This window comes from Neodiprion pinetum, chromosome 2 (assembly GCF_021155775.2).
Source record: "Neodiprion pinetum isolate iyNeoPine1 chromosome 2, iyNeoPine1.2, whole genome shotgun sequence".
Classification (NCBI taxonomy): Eukaryota; Metazoa; Arthropoda; class Insecta; order Hymenoptera; family Diprionidae; genus Neodiprion; species Neodiprion pinetum.
In genome coordinates, this window is record NC_060233.1 from 38,527,543 (window position 1) to 38,550,873 (window position 23,331).

Below are 23,331 nucleotides of genomic sequence, written 5' to 3' on the forward strand. Positions count from 1 at the left end.
TTTATTAAATCAATTATGATCATTCTACTAATATACTTGTGAATATTCGACTTTGTAGGCACGTAAATTTATGGGAATGCTTTACTTGAACAGAAACTCGAACCGCCCTCTGATCGTCGAAACTTTACAGGCAAAGCTTTCAAAGCATCGTTATTGGTTTACGTGTCAAACAAACTTCGTTAATAGCCCGGATTATTGAAGTAGACCCCCCCCCCCCATGCGTTACATGTCCTACTTGCGTAATCTCACCCTCGGGGGTAACATCTGAAGTTGATAAAAGTGGTGAAGAATTGCACTTCGGTACCGTGCTTAACATTATACACAAAAATAGCGTGTTCCAGGGGTTATACACCTTTCACTTAATTATTAATAAAAAAAAATTTACCACATGACAAATTTCAGTATCGTATATTCATGGGTCGGTAATTAACACGAAACCCTAATTACACTGCAGGAGAAACTCGTCACGCGTTACAGTTTGAAAAAGAAAAACAAAACGGCATAAAAATGAAAAAATTGAAACCGTCAAACGGCAACGAGTTTTATAACAAATTACGTACCCCACATGAAACTCGTTATCAAAGTAATTATATTTTTGTCCATGGCACTATTTCGACTTTGAATTTTTAGCTTAAAGTTACAGAATCCGCGGTAATATCGTTGTTAACTCGCCGGTTAGCCTCTATTCATGAAATTCTGATATAATTAGACAAAGACCTTTCGCCTTGCCGCAGCTTACAGGCGTGATAAATAGCAGTTTGGTGGTCAGTCCACATTGATAAGATGAAGCAGCGAAATTCTCTGCCACTTTGCCCTTTTTTTTTCACTTTTTTGTTCTTTTTTCATCAAGTGAAAAACGACGAGTTCCGACGACTGCGATAAGAAGTACAATTCGCTCACGATGTAAGCCAGGTTGTTAATACCCGGCTACAATTAGCAAAATGAATTTACGCCTTTGAGAGAAAGAGATAAAAAAAGAAGAAAATATATATATATATGGAAAGCCCAGAGTGGTATCCTTGACTTTTGGAGCGAGGTCCAAGCGGAGGTCAGTTTCTGCTTAAATTCTCGATTTTTCTACGAGGTCGAGAGACCGGCGTCACGCATATCCCGAGAACGAGGCACGCACAGCCTGTCTAGTTTATTAAACGGAGCATATTAAGTATCGCGGTGTTGAATAGTAGGCGGTACCTTACGCTGTGTGAAAATTAAGTAAAGTGCCTCGCGCCCAAAGAAACGACGCTGCCGCTGCTTTGGCTGGCATGCATCGCCTGAATTCGGTTGATCCTCCGTGTTTTTGATTTTTCTTCCTTCTTTTTTTTTCCCCTTCACCATTACGCCAGAAGTCATACGTCACTTTTGATTTCAGTTATAAATCGCTTGAGCGAGAAAACCGAGATCTCGCTCGCGAGTTTGCGAAATCTTTGGATTTCCCAGCAACAGCTGGTGTTGATAGATCGACTTGCTCACATTTCGCAGTGCAATATGCGCCCGTGGATCGCTGCGATAATTTTGATGAAAATCCCTAATCGCGAAGTAAGCCCGAAAGTAAACGCATTTCGAAAACACTCTAAAGTCGCAGGGTTTCTGCAGGTTGTTGCAGGTATCGAAAGATCAGGCCATTGTCATCGCTGAATTTTCATAACAGCTAATATTGGAATGCAAATCGATCTCTCTTTTTATAATCGTTCGCAAACCGCGTTGTTATAAACTTAAGCTGCAACCAGCTTCGGGGAAAACTTGAAAATTACGAGGTAGCTCTACGTCAGGGTTAGAAGAGCTTCGCTTGGTTAACCTTTGCTCGATTAGAGCGTCTTGTACTAGGCTGCAGGTTCGAACTTTGTAAACCACTTCCGACACCGTCGTCAACTCTGCATGGCAACCAAATTAAAATCCTCAACTTTCCTCGGACACGGAGTTGACTTTGTAGAGTTTTAAACGCTGTTTCCTCACGCCCCGAGTACAAGTTCGGTTTGATGACAATGCTTTGAAACACGTTGTGCATTCGCTACTAAGAAACTTTTCATATTTAAAAACGAAATTCACATCGTCTCGCTTTCAACTGACCCCAGCGGCTGTGACTCAAGTTTTCCTTCTGTGTTTCCATTATTCAAAAACTTTGTTGACTTCCAAAGATAGCCTCACTCCGCTTGATGAAACAAAACACTCGTAAAGTTACCGGCACACCCCAAATAAACCAGAAAATCAATATAAAGTGACTAAAAACTGGTTAAAGCGGTCGGATTCAAGAATTAAAAAATTTCCAAACGCTATAAGATACTGTAAAACATCATTTCCAAGGAATTTCAAGAATCGGTGATTTATTATGTACCTTTTTCACGAGTTCGCGCGTCAATTCAATTAACGGCGAACGGCGATACAGTTATTGAATTACAGCTGATTGTGGCTCTGCAGAGGTAATGTATTATTTTGTTAGCCGGTAACCAGTGGTTGAAATTATGCGAGTACCTCGTTGCTCGCGATACCTGGAGCCACAGAATTCCGCCGTATACTTCGGTTTATCAATACAAATTGCACCTGGTGCAGCAGTGCAGCTGCAGTCAACGTTCCGGAGTGGAGTCAATTTCAGTGCTATTCGGATTTGCGCGGCACAGCCATTATCCGCCACTGCAATTTTCCCTCGATGTATAGATATATAGAAAAATGCTCTTGATTGCTCGTTCGCTTCCGACCACGAAGTATAAGTGTATAAGGGCATAAATGTACAAATGTATGAGTGAGTAGACAAAACTTTTCACGGTCCGTACAAACTCGTCGACCTGTCAAGATCTTTGTACTACTCGGGATATCATTTTGCAGATTCGGTAAGAATTGATACTCGGGAAGCTTTAGAGCTATCGCTAATCTCTTTACTCCTTCCTTTTCACAGCAGACCAGATATGTCTCGCTTAGTTTCTCTCACATGTATCGTTTTCGTTTCAACCCGGATATTCTTCTCATCTGAAGTCGTTCGCCGTTGAATAATATGCATAATATTTTCGACCGGATGATACGCATTTTTGAAAATTGTTCAGTCAGCGGTTGATGAGCTCTAATTTCCAGCGCCAAGCTTGCAGAGCGCAACGCAGCCGATGTGTTTATCATTATTTTTTCACCTCATGATATTCTGCCCGCGTACTGCGGTGGCTAAATTTCGCACGCGTAAAAGAGCTTTGTGGTTGGAAAAATGAAACGTCAGCCGGGCAGCAATTTTGCGGTCGGATTTTTTTACCTCCCTCGTATGAGTTTGGTGGAGAAACGCGAGCGCGTTTTTGCGCAGACCGACGAAAGAGTTGGAAACCGGAAAATTAGAACCTCCCTCCCGTATCCTCCGAGGCACACTGCAATTAATTCCACCTCATCTCTCTTACAAACTGCAGCGTCTGTACGGCGAAGTAAATAGAGCACCTTCGTTCGGCGTTCGTGTCAATTAAAGTCCGTCCAAAAACGTTTTTCACGTTTATTGCTACTTTTAACCAGCGAATATATTGGAAAAATTTCTCGTCATCAGATATTGATCACCGTCGATTTTCGCCTCCTGTATCCACATGATCAGGAAGATTGATTCGAAGAGGAAGAATCGTGACTGCTGACAGTTTTTCTTCTGCCGGCAGATAACCCGGGAGGATCGTTATCGACAAAACGTCGCAAACGGTGTGCCCATCCGGATGAAAATGCAATCGAAACTTGTATTGGCCGTAGCCGGTTGAATCACGCTTGGATCGAAGAAAACGCCCGTCCGTATTCATGGATCGAAGTAGGTAATATTGACGTACGTGAAAGCTCTTATCGTGACAGCTGTTTCAATTTATCAGAGTGCGAAGCGGGATGAAGACGCGCAATCTTTTCCTTACTCTTGTCGGTATACCGGAAAAGTTTAAGCGAACTCTTTCGTATACCTGTATACTTCTATTCCATAACGGATGGCGATGCAGTCGGTTTACACATGTGACCACGGAATAAGAACCCTTGCCTCTGTTTACGCATAGTTACATCTATGTTCGAACATGTTTATCCTGAACATCCTTCCAGTCGAGTTTACAACTTGTTAAACTCGTTAATTTTACTGCGTTTATCCCCAACCTACAATTGCGACGCTCTCGGACAGCCGGCTCTGGCTTTTCTTGCCGCCCGAAAGAAGGGCAGAAGAAACTTCTCGGGGAAAAAGTAGATCCTCCTATTTGTCAACGAGCACGCGTATCTGTCCTGCCCAGTTTAACGATTTTCTCATTATTCAAGTTCCTCTCCGGTTCCCTCACCAATTTCGGAATGGCTTCTGCGACTTTGAATTTCCTTCAACCCCGATTATCCACCCTATAAGGTCTGCCCTGTGCACCCCTCGGCCATAACGTACGCTACTTTCGATCAGATAACAGGGTATATTGCGCATACCTACATGTTATTCGTACAGAACGTATCCCCTGCTAATCCCCCCCTTGAATATCTCTGAGATAATGGACGTCACACGTTTCAAGGATTAGGAAACCTTGCCGGTGAATATCTCGTATACATTATAGACTCGGAGAAATATACATGCGGTAAATACATATAATACTTGTAATCGTTGCTATACACGAGTATGAAACCATTTCAACGATATTATCTTCCACCGAAAAAAAAAAAAAAATAAAAAAATCAGTCAAATAATTATATCATCATACGTTCTGTGATTTTCACTAATTTTTACGGAACGACGAACAAAAGAAATCTCGATCTCTGAGAAAAATAACGTCTAACGCAGATTTATCAATGTAACTTCTCCGTGAAACTTCAGTGATTCGCATATTTAGTCGCCTGTAAACTTGTGATGGAAACACTATTGCATCGTCGCTGAAAAAAAAAATGTTCGTTTTCACATGAAACTGTCTATTGTAAATTTTTTATTTATTTTTTTGTTCTACCTAAATTACGCGAACAAGTCACACGAAGTTTTGTAATGTGACGCTGTTGAATCGTAGCCCGTGCATCTTTCCGAATTGACCGAATTACAGATGTATGCACGAACTTTACGCATCTCGTGACGATCGCGCGTAGCGTGGAAGCCTAGAGTCCGCGGTATTACGATTCGCATGTGCCACGACATTCCGAGATAACAATCGATTAATTATTCAAGCAGCGGGTGGGTAGGTACAAGATATCAACTTTCAGTCGCAAAACAATGTGGATCGTTGCCTCGGGGCGCCGAGTTGTTGAACACGGATTACTAATAAAAGAAAAAAAAATTTATTTAAACAAGTAAAAAATACACCGAATTATTCGTTCTTTTGTCCGATGTGTCCAAAGTTTGTTAATCTCTATAATTTAACACGTATACGGCGATATTAATAATCCCCATTTGCAGTAATTGCTTATTGCCGCGGCGTTTACTCTGCGAAACTTGACCGGGAAACTTACTGTAATTACAAGCCATAAACTGTCATGCAATTTCTTGTGGGATATAAATTTATGAATTATAAGCTCAGGGCTTATCTACCCGTGGAATTATTAGCCCTGAATAAACGTTCTCGAATATTTTCTCTTCCTTTACATCCGAGAATTAAATTACACTTCAAACAAATTGTAACCACTCTGCGAGAGAAAAAAATCGATAATCGAAAAATAAATCTCGATGTACATTCGAACACTGCTTGAATTCTGTAGTGATCGACTTAACGTGCTTAACGCAATTTGATTCAAAAAAAGTTGACAGAGGATAACACTACTTGGCGTAGGAAATGCTTTTCTGCCATTATTCGCTATCCGTTGGCATCAAGAGCGGAAAAATTTCCATAAAATTCGATTTTTGTTAAATTTCACACCGTGTTTTTCTTCACTTTTCCTCCCCTTGAATTTCTTCTGTTAAAAAAAAAAAAAAAAAAAAATTAAACCGTTTCGCATTTACAGATATTCTTAAAACTTTTTTCACGTGTTCACGCGTGATATCTTGTTGTTTTCAAAGCTTCACGGGCGTTGAAAACGCCAATAAATTTAATACATGCTTTAAGATCAATCGCGGTAAAATCCTTCAGCGGAATTTCCACACCTACGGACGTTCGGAATGCGGTGGCACAGAGTCGAGACACAAACTAGCAAACGCGGCGTTGTGGCAGTCGATTAAATAGCGCGGCACAAGGCGTGTAAAAAATGTACATGCGTAAACTCCGACTCGATCGTTGAAACACCGGATGAGCTTAGTTACAATACGTTCCCTGTGAAGAGCGCGGTGAAGCGACACAAAAAGTATGACGTGATTGGAAAGATCGAATGTTGTTGAAAACATGGAATGAAGAACCGGTAATTGTACGAATCACCCCGATCCGCGATCGAATCCTGCATTTTATGGCGGGTTCGGTGTGCGGAACAACCTTCTGATTTACCAGCCGAGTGCCGGCGCTTTTTAAACCTTGAAAACCTGGCCTTGTCCATTCCCTCGTTTGTTTATTTTTCATACGTTTGTCAGGGCATCGGTAATGGCTATGTATGATATTGTGACTGACTTACGTGTCTGGCAGAGGGCAGATGGGCCGCGACTGACACCCCTTCGACAACCACGCGCCCCTCTCAACAGCGCCCTCAATTTATACGCCACTGCGCAAGCTCGTGAAAGCTCCGAGTATACCGCCACTACAGTCAGTAACAGTTTCGGGTCACAGGGTAAGACTCGGACAAATGATTAGTAGATACTTATGCCACGGACTGAAATACACCCGGTGAGATATCAGACGCGCGAATTCCTACAAGGGAAATATTCGAATTTTTTTCAACAAGTTTTTGCTTTCAATCCCTTTTTTCTATCTTTCTTTGCCTTTCTTGCCTCGATTCAACCGCACCAAACCCAGGCTCCGAGTAGATGGAATTATTTTGGACTCTCCTTCCTTCATCTCCGTTTTGACCCGTCGAGATCACAATTCGAGAGATTCGTCATTCTGGGAGATGCGAAATGAAAGAGCGATGTAAAAAATGATATGATAAGAATAATAATTCTTTACTTGACCCAGAACGATCCGATCACGATCCTATTTCTTAATCTTATCGATTTTTAGAAATCATATTTCATAGCAGCATTCTGCGCACTCGCAATTTCTTTTTTTCGTTTATCCAAAAAGTTTCATTCTTATCTTTCTGTAACAGGTTTTTCATGTGAAAGCACAAAATTTCTGTCAAATATTGTCGGTACCATTCATTGAATCCAAGTCACTACGATCTCTAACAAACGTATCGCGAGAAAATGATATGATTTGCAAAAGTTAATTGTATCATAAGCACTATTCAATCTGGTTGAACTGTCTGGTAAGAATATCATCGGATCCCTTTTTACTTTAATTTTAACCTTGGTATGTGCAAATCCGACAACAAGATTCTTATCTCGAAGGTAAGAACCAATTTCTGAGTTTTAAAGACCGAACCAATTAAAATGACTATTATAATACGCTGCGAGGCCGCAAAAGATGTAACCTTCTTTGACCGGTTATTGCAACATTGTCCGGAGTCACCTTGTAACGTTGTAAAAATCCTGTGTAACGAGAGAAAGAAGAAAGTGCGCTTCGAAACGGTGCGCAATGAAGTCGGTTCGCGTTATTGCCGTTTAAACAGGCCTTGGCAAATCGCGGGTGGATTATATCAGGCAACTCTAGCGTGTCCTACGGTGGTTATTACACGTATAGGTGCGACGTTCTTTGCTCGACGAAGCTGTGCATGAATGAGCCCCTGGCTTCAATGAATCCGGGCTGGCCAGCAAGGCGCCTTTTTGCCATACGGTCGGCTTGCAGACTGACAAAAAGTGCTCGAGGCTGCTTGCGTAAACCGCGTGTGTACATACACGTGGGTCAAGTTGTGCTGACGTTATGATCTCGGTCATAAAAAATTGACTCAAAATCTGCGAGCTCTCGCTTCCGACCTTCGTCAGTTTATACCGCGATTATAATCTCCTGAAGTAAACCGTTCTTGCTACCGATCGAAAGTAGATTATACTAGTTGCAAAAACGTAATCGCATTGCGGGAAGCTCGCCGAGGAAAAGCATGATGAACGATAGCTCATGAATCGTAGAGTTTCGCCCAATCCAAATGTCTATATTTGTTTTTGATCCATCGGCAAACGCGGGAAAATAATTGCATGGATTTATCAGAAAACTCTTGTTGATGTTTGGCAAATAGATATACGATTTCCTTTGATGAATCTTTCTCACATCCCGGGAGGCGTTCGATCCTTTTTTAATACCCACCGTCTCCTTCGCGGGGAAGTACATGAAGCTCGAATTTTCACTCCGAATCTGCGCAAAAGCTATCTCGTTTTCGGCGCAAGGATTTACTGAAACGATTCTTGAATCAGGGATATTGACGTCACTGTCTTACTGTAATACGAGGGTTCAAAATCGGTCTTTTAACTTCGCTTGAATTCATTCCGAGTGTTTAACCGAAAGAACGAAGACTGAAAAAGGCGTGGAAGTGAAGAAAATTCGTTCCCGGCAGGTGGGCGAGTGGATTTTCTCGCTCAGCGAAATCCTGTGTAACTTTGCAAATGGCCAATATTATGGAACCGACCTGGTACATGCAACTTCAAGCACTCGTCTGCTCGGCAGCTATGCGACTGAAAACTGGAAGCAACATCCTATTTGTAACTGGTTCTCAACAGAACTCTACGGGGTTTATAGAGTTACCTCCATAGTTTACTCCGTACACAATTATTTCTGCCTGTGCGGTTTCCATTGTTTCATGAGATGTTATTCACACAGGTGTTACAAAAATTTGAATGCAGCGTGAACGTCCAACGTATCGAAAGAAAAACATTAGGTACTCTCATTTTGAAAGCAACGTATGTTGTAAAACTTTTAGGAATCTCTTCAGGGAGGGAGAGGTTGTCAAACCAAATAAACGGCAATTGTATTTCTTATCAACGCGTGCACTTCGCCGGAACGCTGAGAGTTATTTTAACCATTAAAAATACCGTGGTCCAGCCTGTAATGTATATAACCGTTTAATGGAAATACCGTCGGTTGATTGACGCGAAGGGTCGGATACCGGCGAGAGCGCAATTTCGAGAAGCGATCATTTATCCGAGGCAGTCTCACGAGCTCCATTGCCCATTTTGGAGCGCGGTATAACTTCCGATTTCTTCATCCCCTCCGCGTCCTCTATTTTCTCGTTATCCTAACTACCGCGTGAATATTCATAACCTCGCAGGTGGTTTTTTTTCTTCTCTCATCTTTAAGTAGTCACGATTTTTGCTCGGGTATTTGAAAAATGGAAGAAGCGCGACACATTCTCCTATCGAAACAATTGCACCGACGTCTTTTGCACCTCTTTCCGGAAAAACCGTGCCTCGCATTCAAGTATCTCCGTTTCCCACACTAGGCAGGTATTGTATACGAGGTCCTAATTGTCGCCTTGACTAGCGCCACGGCAAACCGTATACATATAATGGGCTCAAACCATTATCGTCACTAGCGTTGTTGTCTGTCGTTCGTGGCATATAGGCACAGCCACCCCCTCGTGCTTTGAGGGACGACATAAATATGCATTAGGCAAGGCAAACAACGCTGAAATTTATAAGCGGCTTAAAAGAGGCTAGGCGGAGCTCGTACCTCGTATTAATTAATATATTCCTAATTGGTTCAGCCCATATCCGCATGGACAAAACTCCTGCACCTCCTCAATATCCCATAATTATCAATACCCGGTATCGACGATGTAGAAAAGTGCTATTCGTTGTCTGGCAATTGCATGTTCTGGGAAGAATGAAAGAAAGAACTCGTCGCAGGGATCTGCTTCGGAAATATAAGCGACGAGGAGGAACAGGCGCGAATACAGATTTCTAATCCTTATCTTGGCGATAAAGAGGGAGGAGAAGAGTTTAAAGTATAGATTCGGTGAATGCTCGTGCGGATATCGAGGTGCCTTTAAGAGGCGTGGGTGGGCGGAGGGCGAAGGACAATAAAATCTTGGCTTTCGGCAGAATGTTGTCCGGGCTTCAGCGATATTCCTCGGGAAAAGAGGCTCGGTGACCATGTCCAAAGAAAATACTGGGTATCGCATGCTAGTCACATCTTGGCTCGGGTATAGAACGCTTCTTTCCGTCGCCCCGCACCAATTTCAACCCCGAAATCTTTTCTATGATATGCTCGATGCCGCGTTTCCGGAATTTCGCAGCGGGTCAGAATATCGGCGAGATATATATTCCGAGACGCGTCTTCATTTTCAATCGCACGCCACGAATATTCTCGCCTGAATCCGGTAATCAAGGGGTGAAAATGGGGAAAGCACGAGTCGAGAATCAACGGGCGAACAATGAGTCACGTCGGTTACCCGTTTTGCCACGGTACCAAAGCTGCTTCGTCTCCTTTCAGAAGTATTCAAATTGACAATGAGCCCACGGCTCGCCCCGCGTCGGATAGAAAGCCACGCCAAGGGTTGACGTCGCGTGATTGAGAGGTCGGCTTCCACCCCGACCAAGAAATGTGACGACTTGAGTCGCACCGACTGAGCTGCTATTTTTCATCTCGTGAGAAACACCACTTTACAACTACGAGACTTGCCGGCTAACGCGCCCCTGTCCGATGTGCACGGTTGTTACCACTCCGATTTTTACCCCCCGAAAATCGATTGATTTCGTCACTGAGAAGAATCACATTTTTCCTAATTACTAGAAACTCATAGAAAAATAAATATATTACTTTACGATATAATTACGGTTTGAATATTTTCTAAATTAGGTACACGAAAATACCGTGCAACTAGTAACTATTTAGCGTGATTACAATTGTCGACATTACATCCTGTGGTTGTTGAAACATTGGAACTATCTGTTTGGTTTACTACGTTTTCGCAAAATAATAATAATAATTATAATAATAGTAATAATTAGGACTCGCCCGACAAAAGCGCGTCTCGTTTTCCGCTTCGACGAGTTCAATTCGTTTGAAATTTTTGTGGAATCGTGCATCGATCGACTCCAGCGTGCGTGTTTTTCTTGAGGAATTTCCATCGCCATTAAAATTGTCAATATGTAAGACTAATTTTGTTCTCTCTTGTATTTCGGGCGAACGACGATAATTTGCAACACTTGCAAAATCGTTTCGCGTGACGCGTGAGATGTTTGTACGGATTTCGATCACCCTTTTCGTAGGGCAGTCACTTCGCGTCTTGAGAAGGGTTACTACGGTAGTTCTATTTCCTCGGAACGCGTGTCTCCGGCATCAATCTTGCTCACACGCGATACGAGCGTCTCTTCTCGTCGGGTCGGCGTAGAAAGCCAACTTGCAAAAGTGTGTACCTGAGGACGGTTACCAAGTACTCGTCGATGAAATATGATACCGAGGTGCCGTGAAGATGATCTCGCGGAATCCGGTAGTACTGTGAAATAAATTTGTATCCCTCTTTTCTCCCAAGTAATTTGGCCCCCTGAAGACGATCCTCGCAGAATTTTTATAACCACTTGATACAACCAGCCGTCGTTTATTATATTATGCAAATGCGTCATATGCCGAGGCATGACCACGCGAAATTTAAACATTATTAGGACTAAATTTCACCAGGAGCATTATGCCGGGCGAATGGCATTATTCAGTTTTAATTCAACCCCCGCTGCACCTTATTTATCTCTTGGCAAAGTCGGGAATACGTTATTTTCAATATTTTTCATCGCACTCGCCAACGATTTTGCAATGTCAGCAGTTTGCCATCCTTGAGACGAATGGAATTGTCTTCTTTTTCTTTTTCATCTAAAACCTAGCTAGGTACAAAATGATGTTATTCCGTCTGTCTGAGGATTGTTAACGAGCTCGTCTTAATAATTAATAGCCAAGTTCGAGTTTAGAGTGCGAAAAATAACGATGACTTCTAAGTTACTGAAAAAACAACAAAGAAAATAAATATCCTCAACGACAAAAAGCTGAACAGCCAAACGAGATTAGCTATCCACGAAACCGAAATCCGTTCGCAATCTTGTGACAGTTCAAAGATCCCATTCAACGTGCTCGCGTGTTTGCATAGGAAAAACGATTGTGCTCCATGTACGCAGCCGACGAAATTGAAAGAGCAAGGGATAAGGGTGACGCGAAGAAGAGGGCCAGGGGAGTTCCTTACACTAGACGGAGGCGATCACTCCGGTGATTGAGTATCGCCTTGCTTGGTGAACGGTCAGCCGGGTCGTTTTTTCTTTTTCTTTTCTTCTTTTTTTTTTTGCCCGTGCCTAAAGGAGCGCTGCTAATCTTCTACGCTGTGGGTGAGGCACAAAAGAACACGAAGTTTGGTTCAATCGCCCGACGATCAAGCTCGTGGAAAAGCCCTACACGGAAGCTTTCCTTGCTTTCCTCGGCTGACGTCGTGAGTCACTCATCTTTTAACAATTTTACACGGTTCATTCGGCTGCAGGCAAAGGACGCGCTTTCTACTTCAGGTTTGAAAAATTTGTGTATTCGTTATTTCTGATGTATATTATATATACGAATATTTCTTTCAAACATTCTGAATGTATTCTGCATACAAAATTACGTACATTTTTAAATCACGTCAAATACACATTGCAATCAGTGATAGGTATAGGGTGACTGACCGACTAATCATGAGACCTGTTGGAGGTTCACGTCTACTTAGCGTGAAATTGGCCAGAATCATTTCGTTTCACGTCCGTGGATATCTGAAAGCCCATTATAGACTAAAAAAGGAATGTAAGAAATGTCCAATCGGTCGCGGCATTCACTCCCCGCTTTTTCCATGATTCAGGTATCTTCCGATTGAAAGATAATTCTTATCCCCGTTAGTATTCCTTATCTCACTCGTACCCTTTTATTACAGTCACTCAATTTTTTGTCTCGGTAAATTTTTCACTTAGTAAAAATTCGATCTTCTGGCACTTGCAGCCTAAGAGAGAGCCGATATTCGGAATGATATCTGTGTAGCCGGGATCAGGTTACAAAGCCGTGATCCCTTCAGAGTTGAATTTGTCGGGATAAAAAAAGCTCCCGCGATTGCAGGAGGGTCGAAAAAACGTAAAGCCCCGCTTGATCCTCGTCGACGCCTCGACTGCTTGAATACGTATGCAAAAACTTTGGTCTGGGGTTAAGGAGTCTGGCAAACAGGTCGTGATTTCATCAATTTGTAGCCATGAAATTTCATTCGCGAGTATCGGACTCCGCCAAGTGCTGCAAGGCGATCATTTACGCTCAGCTTGAGTGAGCTTTCGAAAATCGATGTTACAGAGCGAGAGCTTTCACAGTTCAGGACCAAGGGTCGAGATTGTACCCTTTAATGGTATAACGAACTTCAGCGGGAAAAGAAGGAGAAAAACTTGGCGTGCGAATCGCGCGTTTCACGCTTTTCACGATGGTACGAAACGCCTTATCAACGGTCCTCGAGCTTTGCCCGGATCGTCGGTAACGGGAGCTCGCGGAATTTATTCTCTGCGTTGCTGACAACGCTCAGAGCTTCCAGAGCTTGCGATAACCGACGCTTGAGTTGGGTGAAACTTACCGATTGAGTGAAGTATTGGACATATTCTTAGCAGGCGAGGCTCACTTACCTGCGAAAGAAAAAACACACAGCTTTTTTTCAATTCCGTAACAATTCGGGATTTAATTATTGAGCAAAACAAAACTTCCCGTTGTATAAGCGTCAAAAGAAATCGGGCACCTCGAGCATCCATTGATTCTGTCACAGGCATTTCAGAATAAATGAATAAGAAAAAAAAATCAATGTACAGTAATGTTCATTAATGCCTTCCTCTTCCGGCTACCTTGCTTTCCGTCCGAATGAAAATGCGACTTCAATTCTATACGAATTATGTGACAATGACTCCGAATCTCTCACGTCAGCTGCATTGCTAATCATTATCGCATAATAAAGTTCGCATTTTGTTTCGGACCGAAAATAAAATAGCCGGAAGGGAAAGGCGTTGATGAACATTACCGCGCACGATGAAATCTCGTTATGAATGTATTTATTCGACAGATTATTCTACGGAATTGATCAGCGGCGTAGCTGCCCAAATATTCGATCGGGTCGGAACCAAATTCCGCGTTGATTAAATTCCGACCTCGTCCTTTTACCGACAATGTATTTCGACTTGAAATCGAAGCGTTGAATCGCTGGTACAAAACCGAAAAACTTTACCACGGTCTTAGAGTAATGTGGTACTCCTGTTTCATCCGTTCAATTACTAACGACCTTGGCCTCGGTACGAGGGTAAAACTAGCTACGGAGCACGTGAGTGGCATCGCTGACTACCCCGTCTGCATCAAGTTGCTCCATAGACACGAGATAATGTCAAAGTACGTGCACACACCGGAACGTGGGCGTGTAAATTATTCCTGCAGACAAGGACGGCCTCGCCGCGAGCCAAAGGGATATTATCCCGAAGGTCCTATGGCGCAGATGGTGCCACTCGATATTAACAGAAAATCTCGATTTTTGGATGTAGGTACATGCACGTTACACGTGGGACGATATTGGAAATGGGGAAATATCATAACCGGCTACTCGCCTTCATGATATTTCCATGGAAATAAGATCTACTTGAATATCTTCCCATTGTTTGTCATTTCGCTTTGATGTACGATAAAAATTAACCCAAGTTTTCGAGCTTTTTATTTGTGCGTCTATCTTCTTTCCTGCAGGACTCTTTTCATCTTTTAGAACGGAATGATTAATGTAATTTATCGATGAGAATTTCCGATACAGTCTTGAATTACTTTTCAACTGAGGAATACTTTTTGTCTGTAAAAATGCTTAATTGAGTGGCTGATTATTTCTCATCAATTCGATCACGCTGAGTGCGCTTTAGCGCGGCAGTAATATAATAATCAAGTAGAGTAATGAGTGGGAAAAGGTGCGGCATAAGGTGTTTCAGCGTGGCGAGGTATACTTGTAATTTACGCAAGTTGTTCTCCGGTATTTCGACCCATCGCTTCCTCCCGCCCTTTGCCCTTGTTCTCCGCAACATAAATCTATCCTAGATCCAGCCAACGCCTTATATATTTCACGATATCCGTGTCAGAGACCAAGAAGCTTATTTATCGTTTAATTACTCGGCGACGTTACGGCGAGCTAGTCGAACGGATTAAGCGCTTTCCGAATGCCGTCGGGATTTTCGTGTCCTGCTTCTTTATGCCGATGGTATTAGCGCGTGAAAATTGATGAAAACCGGCGTTTAAACTTGTGCGAAATTAACGCGATCATTCTCAGTAGTCAACGCTTTATTATAATTGCATCTCAGACATTAGGGAATTTTGATCAGTGAATTTGGAGCGAAGCGACGGGCCGGGTTCGGGAAATATTTTACGGCAGAATACGGAAAATGTAGGAGGCGAGGAGAAATAACTTCTCGGAACCTGCAATAACATATATCGGGAAAAATGTACGGAGGCCGTATTACCCGGGATGAAAGAGAGGGAAAAGACTCGTCTGTGTATACCTACTTTAGCCGATCCCCGAGTGCCTTCGGTAAAACACTCACTTTCAGGCGTAAGTGGATGAAAGCCATAAATTTACCGAACTTACTTCTATGCGCAAGTTTTTCTCTACCACGACGATTCCTCGTGCAACGGTTATAATTCCTGCTGACAAGTCTTGTATTTTTCGGAATGAGATGTCGAGTCTCGGAAATTTTCTTAGGTCGGCAAACAACTCGCCGCATTTCACTGATGCGGTGTTACTAAATTTTCTATTTTTTACTCATAAGAAATTCAGGTTTAACTTACATATCCGAATGCACGAGAATATGCAAAATCTTTCCTGATTTATTCAAATCTATCTAGTTATCTATCTATATATATAATTTTATAAACAAACTTCAAACGGCATTTGCATTCTCTCGTGTGTTATCGGTTTTCACTGTACTGATACGGTAAATATACAGTATAAAATATATGCTTGTACATATTTTTTTCACTTGTACATTTTTCGAATCGCGTCATTTTAAATTCGTTCACACCAGCAGGCGATAAATCGTACTAGACCCTATCTACGGCATTTTTTGCGAACTTGGAGAGAAAAATATTTTATCTCCAGATCCACCGCAAGACGAAGATGCTACATATAAACCAGAGAATCTCTTCAATGCATCCACAAGGGAATAAATAAAAATGGTTTATTTCACTGGATTTATTGTAATATTGTTCAAGCATTAATATTCGGATGAAAATTATTTAAATTCCTTTCTACAAATCACTAATATTGAATTCTTCTTGGTAAGACTCTGATTATCAAATGACAAATTCTGAAGGTTAGTCAATTATCATTAACTTACTGTAACGGTTTTTTTTTTTTTTTTTTTTTTTTTGAGGTTCAACCGATACGTTTTGATTTTATGTTATATTAGAAATCTACATATATTCAATAAACAAAATACATTAAATCAGGAGGAAACAATGTAGAACACAGATTATTTGAGTTTTGGTATAACCTTTTAAAAGAACAGGCAATCATAGAAAATCTCATTCACTCTTTCATTCACACGTTAAAATTACTCAATGCGATTACCGACGTTTTGTATATAATTATTCTGGTAAAATTTTTGTACCATATTAACGAAAGACTGGCTCTCTTTTCCTTTATGGTTCAAATTTAAAAATGATTCTAGTGAAAGAATGAATCTACTGACAAAGGACTCTAAATTATGGTGAGATTACAATAAAGTTAACAGACGAAGATATAAAATACTGACTTAAGAAGGCTATTACAGATTTGTGGCACAATCCACCTACAAATCAGTAATGAAAAGATGACTTAGCTCGGAATATCTCTGATGAAGAGAGGTGGCCTAACGGCTCCGTAGATGATCATGGATGTTGAAGTTCTTTGATATTCCTTTTATAGAATCGGTCTTCACCGATTATACTGCGTGGTCGTTCGTCGATCAGATATTTGGATTTGTTCTTTAGGCTCACAGGCTCCGAAAGATTGGGATTGCGTTGGGTTACACTTCTTGTATGAATCGTCGTCTCAAATTCCTTTTTTTTTTTTTTTTTTGGCTTGTTTTGTTTTCCCAAATGTTAACGAAATTATAAGAATGTGAATATGACAGGACTAGACTTTATATCGACCGTTCGCTTCGACCCCGGCTCGCAGAGAGAGAGAGTTACACTTATTTCACCGGATAGGTGATCTTGACCGACGTGACACCTAGAGTTAAGCGTTTGCCCTTTATTTTGAAACGTTGTATGTGCTTAAGGCGCGTACATACGAATTACTTTATATTCTATGTGACTCGCATGTAATATCGTTACATCACCCCCCCCATTTTCGAGATTGTTGTGAGAACGAAAATATCGAAAATTACTCGTTATCCTATATTTGCAGTAAAATCTAAAAACCTCTCTTTAAATTACTTCTTACTTATCAATCATTCAATCCATTCATCCTTCATCATTCATCATTAAAATTATCATTTTAAAATCTAATCACATTTTCTTTTAGCAAACATTTTGTTTAACTGGACTTACATCTAAAAAATTCTATAATCTATGCATGTTGGACTTATTAGAACATTTGAAGGATTCATGACGAGTTTTTCGTGAATTTTCATTACAAAAAATTATCTGTTATTTAGCACTTGGATTTGTGGGCTGATAATATTTGCGTAAACTCACACGATTGAAAGTTCCCAAGTTTTTGTTTTTATTTTTTGTATCTATTAAATTATATGCATTTTCATTAACTTTTTTGTTTATTTTGTACGGACCTTTAAACAAATGGAAGAATTTGTGTGTTAATTTATCGATAGCGGAGGATGGATATGGTACACGTAGTAAAACTAGATCTCCTTCATTTAAAATTACAGTTGAAATTGATTTTTGATTCCGGCTTCTATATTCAAAATTTTTCTTCAAGTTTTCTTTGGCTAACAATATTTTAATATCGTGACTATTTTCAATTCTGTCTGGAAATTTTACAATTTTTGTTAATTCATCATGCGCTGTTTTATTAAAATGAAGTTCGTATGGAATAAAACCGGTGCTATGGTGTGTTGTTAAATTTAATAATTTTTCGATTTCTTTGACATATTTTGCCCATCTAGTATGCTTATCATTGCAGAAGGTACGGAAAAATCTCCCCAGTTCTCTCATCACTCGTTCAGTAGGATTGGATTGTGGGTGTCTAATTGATGAATAGCAAACTTCTACTCCTTGTTTTTCTAATTCGACTTTCCATCTAGCAGCTGTGAATTGAGTTCCATTGTCGGATAGCAATCTTTTTGGTTTTCCTACGTTTTTAAAGTACTCGTTGATTATTTTATTTAATGCTATTGTTGTAGTAGCTCGTTTTATGGGGTATAACGTAACTAGTTTTGAAAATGCATCTATTGCAACTAACAAATATTGGACTCCCCCAATAGATCTCGGCAGAGGGCCATAGAAGTCAATTGTAGTCAATTCGTTCGGGTGATCAGCTGTTACCTGCTTGTACTTTCCTTGCATGCTGTAGGATAATGCCTTTGTTCTTTGACATGTGTCACATGCTTGAATACGTTTTTTGATACCTTCTCTCATTTTTCGCCAGTAATAATATCTGTTAATATATTGGTATGTTTTATATACACCCATATGACCTATTTTTTCATGTACAGAAATTACGAGTAAATCTACTATACTTTGTGGGATTACTACTCGCCAATTTTGATCGAATTTACTTTTATAAAACAACAAGTCTTCATGTACTTTGTAACAACCATCAGATGAATCTGTATTGCATTTATTTATGATATTTTTCAATTCCTCATCTTTTATTTGCAATTGTTTTAAATTTTTCAGGTTTCTTATCAACGTTGGATTCATTTTAATAGTTTGAGATGCGATTTTGTTTAGTTCGAGTTCTACATTATCTACTAGCAGTTGGTTTATTTTTGCTATTAGTAACTTGTTACGTTCGTTTGTACTTTGTTTCCCGTTGATATTTCGGCTGAAAAAATCTGCCACCACATTATCTTTTCCTTTGCAATGCTTGACTGTGAATGTGTACTGTTGTAAGATTACAACCCATCGTGATAATCGTGGACTTAAAAACGGTGCTGTATTTATAAAAGTTAATGCTTTATGATCTGTTATTATTTCAAATGGACTTCCAATTAACCAAATTCTAAATTTATCTAATGCATACATTATTGCCAGTAATTCCTTTTCCGTAGTTGTGTAATTTAATTCTGCTTTCGACAAACATTTACTTATAAGTGAAATAATTTTATGGTTATCTTCCTCATCAATTTGGTACAAAATCGCACTTATTCCAAGATCGCTTGCGTCTGTTTGTACTCTACATATGACGCCAGGTAAATAGTGATTAAGGGTTACACAGTTTATAAAACTTTCCTTTATCTCTTTAAATGCTTTCGTATGTTTCTCTGTCCATCTAAACGGTGTATTGTCTGTTAATAAATCTCTCAAGGGCGTGACATAGTTCGAATATTTTATGCTAAACTGCCGGTAAAAGTTACACGCTCCTAAAAATCGTTGTAAAATCAATTTACTTGTTGGTACTGGAAATTCTCTAATCACCTTGATTTTGTCTGGGTTGGGACTAACTCCCTCAGGTGTTATAACGTATCCGAGAAATGCGATTGACTTCTTACAAAAAAGTGACTTATTTAGACGAAGTGTAAAATTGTGTTTCATTAAACGATCAAATATTAGGCTTAGGTGTTTCATATGAGAATCAAAATCAGTTGAGGTTATTAAAAGATCATCTATATAACAAGTCAGAAAGGAGGTAAATTCATTACCTAATGCCATATTTAGGGCACGTATGAATCCACTTCCTGCCGTCTTGAGACCAAATGGAATTCTGCAAAAGTGGTATAAAGTGCCACCGTGTAAAAAAGCTGTATATTGACGTGAATTTCTCTCTAGCGGGATTTGCCAATATCCATGTGTTAGATCAGTAGATGTCATGTATTTTACACCATGATATTTTCTTAATAATTCATTTATTGGTGGTGGACATTCGTTATCAGACTCAATTATGTCATTTATATATCTGGCATCTAAACATAACCTCACTCCATTCTCCCTCTTTTGTACTATTCGCAATGGATTGCAGTATTGACTATTTGATCTTTCTATAATTCCTGCTTGAAGCATTTTCTTTATCTCTGCATCTACTGCTTCTCTAAGTTTAAATGGTACCGGGTATGATTTTTTAACGATTGGCTTGTCTTTTAGTAATTTGATAGAGTGTTCATAAATGTTTGTACATCCGGCTTTCTCTGAAAATAGTTTTTCATATTTAATTAGCAATTTTTCCAGCTCAGCTTTTTGCTCTTCACTTGTACCCATAAGATTATTCGCGATCGACCGGACAGATTCGAAAAAGTTTTGATCATTTGTTTGAGATCTTGTTACTTGAATTTGTTCTATTAAAATTGATTCGATATTTTCATCCAATTTATCTTTCAAAAAATTGTGATCTTCCGATTCTACTGTTTTCTGGCAAACTAAATTCTTTTTGTAAAAATTATGGTCTTGTGATTCTATTGTTTCTGCGTTATTTTGTTCATGTTCGTTTACATTTTGAAATACAGATTCATTACATTTTATATTATTTTTTACACACATCAAATTTAGATTTTCTAATTCATTATTTCTCGGATTATCTCTTTGATCTACCGATGCAATTTTATCAAATTCACTTATTGCTACACATATATTTTCCTTATCTACTAAAATATTTTTATCAATTTCATCATTTTCTACAAAAATATATTTTAAATTTATTTCTGTTTCTTCATCAATTTTATTCTCTTCTACACAATCAGATTCATTGTCAATTTGCATCACATTTTCATGTGTTTCTGACATTTTATCATCATTATCACATTCAGGATCTTTAGTTGTGATATTTTCAAAAACTGTTTTTATATCTTCATCATCATTTTTATTTTCTTCATTATTATTCTCTTTCTTTGAATTCTTTTTAAATATTTCTTTACCTATTTTTTCATGTTCTTTTTCTGAATCTTCAGTTCTTAAAATTTTGATATATATTTTCGCGTTTTGTGCAAATGAGCTCAACCTTTCCGCAGGTTCCCGGTCGTATGAGAAAAGTGGTGGAGCTATTACTTTACCTTTAATACTAATTGTTTTCTGACCGTAATCTAAAACTACTTTATTAATATCAAGCCAATCGTTACCAAAAATCACACTACTAGACAGATGCGGTATAATTAAAAAAGCTGTTGTGATTTTCTGCGATCCCATATGAACATCAACCAAAATTTGTCGCTTAACCGCTGTGGGCTTTTTCCCAATTGCTGGTAAAACTACTACATTTGTAACTGGTAGTTCATTTAAACTATGATTACCTTTGAGAGATTTATATACTTTTTCAGACATACATGTTACTTGGCTTCCTGAATCAAATAAAGCTACCATTCGATAATTTAACACATTTATTACTACATTTGGACCCTTCGATAAGTTTTGTTTTACTCTTTCAATTTTTTCTTCAGCATTACCAATTTCGTGCATTAAGTCCTCAACTAAATTTGCATAATCCCAACTCGATGTCGGACTTATACACATCGAGCTGTTTATTAGTTTAAATTTCTATTTGGACTGGTTTGTAAATTATTGGTGTTAGTTTGCATTTGAGTTTGTAATGACTGTATCTGATTATTGGTTCCTGAGAAATAAGGTGGTGGATAATTGACGTTTGGTAAATTCATTTGGTTGCTTGTTGATGTTTGAACTTGCGGTTGATATTGCCATGGTGATAAGTTTGTACCAAATTGAGGATTTTGATAAAAGTTGTTTGCAGCATTTGGATAATTTTGTTGCCTACTTGTATTATTTATCTGTTGCTGTTGTTTATGTTGAATTTGCATGTTGTTTACATTATTCACTTGATTGTTGTTACTTTGATTTTGATATTTGTGTTTATTATTGTTTCTTTCTTCATAATTTACATCTAATTGCGATAAAGCTTGTTCTATTATTTTTGTATCCGCCATATTCACAGTTGCTAGAGTATCACGAATTTTATATGGTAATTGTTGGATAATGGTATAGTTTATTTCGAACTGGTCTAGTTTCGGTAATAGGTATTTTGCTTCCTTAAGCTGTTTAAAAAAATATGTTTGAAGTGAACCATCCTGTTGATTATACCTTCTTGAACTCCACCTTGTTTTGACTTTAACTTGGATTGGAATGGAATAAAATTTATTTTTAAAGGCTTCTTTAAAATCATTATACGTGTTGATAGTTTCTTTACTCGCTTCCCACCATATTTTTGCTCTACCTGATAATTTACTTTCGACTATCGACAATTTACACTCTTCCTTCACACATTTTAACCTGAAATAATTTTCCAAATTTTCCAAATATTCAATAGGATTTATAACTTCTTCATCTGTAAACTCGGGAGCTTTGGCATCAATGTGACTTCGTTGCAAACTTACTATTAACTCACTCACCGATATTTGATCGTTATTGGTAACTGGTTGTTGAACTGGATTCTGTATCTGTTGAAGAGCCTGTCTTTGTTGTTCGTTCTGGAGCTTCAACAATGCGACTTCGTTTGCCAGCTGTGCGTTAGTTGCTTGTTGTGCCTGTAGCTGTTCAATCGCATTTCGTAAACCCGCGAAACTCGCCATTTCCTCCTTCAAACGCTCCAGTTCTCCCTCCATCTCGCCTGTATTATTTCGTATTTGACTATTGCCTGCTTTTGATATGTCAGGTTCTGACCTCCTTGGTTTATTTGTGATCCTTGACCTAGTTTTAACAGGTGTTCTTTTAATCGTTGGTGCCATGTACTTTTGAAATTCTTATATTTCTATTTATCGCGTAATATATGTTTCTTACAATTACTACCTAAGGTCAATCATACAAACATTCAACGACGAAGTTTCAAATTTAATCCTATGTTTACTTTCTTTATGTCTAAACTTTATGTTCGGGCGCCATTTTGTAACGGTTTTTTTTTTTTTTTTTTTTTTTTGAGGTTCAACCGATACGTTTTGATTTTATGTTATATTAGAAATCTACATATATTCAATAAACAAAATACATTAAATCAGGAGGAAACAATGTAGAACACAGATTATTTGAGTTTTGGTATAACCTTTTAAAAGAACAGGCAATCATAGAAAATCTCATTCACTCTTTCATTCACACGTTAAAATTACTCAATGCGATTACCGACGTTTTGTATATAATTATTCTGGTAAAATTTTTGTACCATATTAACGAAAGACTGGCTCTCTTTTCCTTTATGGTTCAAATTTAAAAATGATTCTAGTGAAAGAATGAATCTACTGACAAAGGACTCTAAATTATGGTGAGATTACAATAAAGTTAACAGACGAAGATATAAAATACTGACTTAAGAAGGCTATTACAGATTTGTGGCACAATCCACCTACAAATCAGT

The 23,331-nt window shown here is 39.1% G+C and overlaps 1 protein-coding gene across 3 annotated transcripts in view; it reads right to left on the reverse strand.

Annotated features, from left to right (window-relative positions):
- LOC124213015 (calmodulin) overlaps positions 1-23,331 on the reverse strand; it is a 107,879-nt gene that overhangs the window by 66,138 nt on the left and 18,410 nt on the right. The window contains exon 1 of one of the 3 annotated variants that reach the window (XM_069133372.1): positions 6,481-6,523. The exons of 1 other annotated variant lie outside the window; for it this stretch is intronic. The gene's annotated coding sequence lies outside the window, so the exon portion shown is untranslated. Of the gene's footprint in view, positions 1-6,480; positions 6,524-23,331 lie in introns of those variants that run through there. One more of the 3 variants, XM_069133373.1, reaches the window with a different exon arrangement.